The following is a 2,500-nucleotide window of genomic DNA, read 5'->3' as shown; positions in this document are numbered from 1 at the left end:
TCTTCACTCCTTGCATTGACCTGGCATTGCAGTGCCACCAGGAACGGTGCACCATTCTCTTTTTTCTGTGAAAACCAAAGCAAGGCTGGAACTAGAAGGACGTTAACGTGTGCCTGTGCCCGTGCCCGTGCGTCAACGTAATTGCAAGCCCATGTTTCTTGTAAGGAAGCAGCAGTGTAAAAGCTTACAGCACCTGGTATTCCCAGGCGGTCTCCCATCCAAGTACTAACCAGGCCCGACCCTGCTTAGCTTCCGAGATCAGACGAGATCGGGCGTGCTCAGGGTGGTATGGCCGTAAGCCGACGGGCTGGGGACACAGACTCCTTTTATAGACTAGGCAAGGCCCCCTGCTCGTGGAGGAGCTCAAAAGTCAGCCTTTCGAACACACTGCACTTGAGCCTTTATCTCCACTACCTGCTACACTATATTCCAGCATTAGGAAGCTACATCGAGATGGGTAAGCTGCTGCCCATCTCCAAGCTTCTCACGTGCTTGCAGAGCGACATCCAAGGCTGAAACTAGAAGGACGTTAACGTGTGCCCGTGCGTCAACGTAATTGCAAGCCCATGTTTCTTGTAAGGAAGCAGCAGTGTAAAAGCTTACAGCACCTGGTATTCCCAGGCGGTCTCCCATCCAAGTACTAAACAGGCCCAACCCTGCTTAGCTTCCGAGATCAGACGAGATCGAGCGTGCTCAGGGTGGTTTGGCCGTAAGCCCAGGGGCCGGGGACACAGACTCCTTTTATAGACTAGGCAAGGCCCCCTGCTCGTGGAGGAGCTCAAAAGTCAGCCTTTCGAACACACTAAACTTGAGCCTTTATATCCACTACCTGCTACACTCTATTCCAGTATTAGGAAGCTACACCGAGATGGGTAAGCTGCTCCCCATCTCCAAGCTTCTCACATGCTTGCAGAGCGACATCCAAGGCTGAAACTAGAAGGACATTAACGTGTGCCCATGCGTCAACGTAATTGCAAGCCCATGTTTCTTGTAAGGAAGCAGCAGTGTAAAAGCTTACAGCACCTGGTATTCCCAGGCGGTCTCCCATACAAGTACTTACCAGGCCCGACCCTGCTTAGCTTCCGAGATCAGACGAGATCGGGCGTGCTCAGGGTGGTATGGCCGTAAGCCGACGGGCTGGGGACACTGACTCCTTTTATAGACTAGGCAAGGCCCCCTGCTCGTGGAGGAGCTCAAAGGTCAGCCTTTCGAACGTTCAAGAGTTTAAGTTGTTTTTGGTGGGCTTTGCTGTATGGCCGCGCCCTTTGAGTGTGTCAAATGTCAAGCAGCTGTCCGTCAAGGCTCAGAGGTGCACTTAGATCACCTTGGGGCAGAGGTGATCAGCAGCAGCCTTTGTTATGCGCACTTAAAAAACATGGCACCACAACAAGTAACTTGTGTGCCAAGATCTTGAGTTGGCCCAAGACACTTGTGGGCCATCGCTTCTCGGCCTTTTGGCTAAGATCAAGTGTAGTATCTGTTCTTATCAGTTTAATATCTGATATGTCCTCTATATGGGGATTAAATATTAAATGCATTTTTGAGCATTGGGAGGTGAAAACTGGGGCTTGCTCTCTTCACTCCTTGCATTGACCTGGCATTGCAGTGCCACCAGGAACGGTGCACAATTCTCTTTTTCTGTGAAAACCAAAGCAAGGCTGGAACTAGAAGGACGTTAACGTGTGCCTGTGCCCGTGCCCGTGCGTCAACGTAATTGCAAGCCCATGTTTCTTGTAAGGAAGCAGCAGTGTAAAAGCTTACAGCACCTGGTATTCCCAGGCGGTCTCCCATGCAAGTACTAACCAGGCCCGACCCTGCTTAGCTTCCGAGATCAGACGAGATCGGGCGTGCTCAGGGTGGTATGGCCGTAAGCCGACGGGCTGGGGACACAGACTCCTTTTATAGACTAGGCAAGGCCCCCTGCTCGTGGAGGAGCTCAAAAGTCAGCCTTTCGAACACACTGCACTTGAGCCTTTATCTCCACTACCTGCTACACTCTATTCCAGTATTAGGAAGCTACACCGAGATGGGTAAGCTGCTCCCCATCTCCAAGCTTCTCACGTGCTTGCAGAGCGACATCCAAGGCTGAAACTAGACGGACGTTAACATGTGCCCGTGCGTCAATGTAATTGCAAGCCCATGTTTCTTGTAAGGAAGCAGCAGTGTAAAAGCTTACAGCACCTGGTATTCCCAGGCGGTCTCCCATCCAAGTACTAACCAGGCACGCCCCTGCTTAGCTTCCGAGATCAGACGAGATCGGGCGTGCTCAGGGTGGTATGGCCGTAAGCCAACGGGCTGGGGACACAGACTCCTTTTATAGACTAGGCAAGGCCCCCTGCTCGTGGAGGAGCTCAAAAGTCAGCCTTTCGAACACACTGCACTTGAGCCTTTATCTCCACTACCTGCTACACTCTATTCCTGTATTAGGAAGCTACACCGAGATGGGTAAGCTGCTCCCCATCTCCAAGCTTCTCACGTGCTTGCAGAGCGACATCCAAGG

General features: G+C 51.9%; 7 non-coding genes across 7 annotated transcripts in view; 2 read left to right on the top strand and 5 right to left on the bottom strand.

Annotated features, from left to right (window-relative positions):
- Window positions 1-57, top strand: part of LOC131442001 (U2 spliceosomal RNA) — a 193-nt gene extending 136 nt beyond the window's left edge. Inside the window, exon 1 of the small nuclear RNA XR_009232588.1 lies at window positions 1-57. This exon is cut by the window's left edge and continues 136 nt beyond it. This is a non-coding gene — a small nuclear RNA (U2 spliceosomal RNA).
- Window positions 58-181: 124 nt separating this feature from the next.
- Window positions 182-300, bottom strand: LOC131476645 (5S ribosomal RNA). Its single transcript, XR_009243008.1, has one exon. It is a non-coding gene; the product is annotated as a 5S ribosomal RNA (ribosomal RNA).
- Window positions 301-596: 296 nt separating this feature from the next.
- LOC131440913 (5S ribosomal RNA) lies at window positions 597-715 on the bottom strand. The gene has a single exon (XR_009231595.1). It is a non-coding gene; the product is annotated as a 5S ribosomal RNA (ribosomal RNA).
- A 296-nt stretch (window positions 716-1,011) lies between these two features.
- On the bottom strand, window positions 1,012-1,130 carry LOC131477625 (5S ribosomal RNA). Its single transcript, XR_009243952.1, has one exon. It is a non-coding gene; the product is annotated as a 5S ribosomal RNA (ribosomal RNA).
- A 308-nt stretch (window positions 1,131-1,438) lies between these two features.
- On the top strand, window positions 1,439-1,631 carry LOC131442317 (U2 spliceosomal RNA). The gene has a single exon (XR_009232893.1). It is a non-coding gene; the product is annotated as a U2 spliceosomal RNA (small nuclear RNA).
- Window positions 1,632-1,754: 123 nt separating this feature from the next.
- Window positions 1,755-1,873, bottom strand: LOC131477362 (5S ribosomal RNA). Its single transcript, XR_009243704.1, has one exon. It is a non-coding gene; the product is annotated as a 5S ribosomal RNA (ribosomal RNA).
- Window positions 1,874-2,169: 296 nt separating this feature from the next.
- LOC131441140 (5S ribosomal RNA) lies at window positions 2,170-2,288 on the bottom strand. Its single transcript, XR_009231816.1, has one exon. It is a non-coding gene; the product is annotated as a 5S ribosomal RNA (ribosomal RNA).
- Window positions 2,289-2,500: the final 212 nt, after the last annotated feature.

Source organism: Solea solea, chromosome 16, assembly GCF_958295425.1.
Source record: "Solea solea chromosome 16, fSolSol10.1, whole genome shotgun sequence".
NCBI lineage: Eukaryota > Metazoa > Chordata > Actinopteri > Pleuronectiformes > Soleidae > Solea > Solea solea.
Note: the sequence above shows the minus strand (reverse complement) of the source record. Positions and strands in the feature narration are given on the sequence as shown.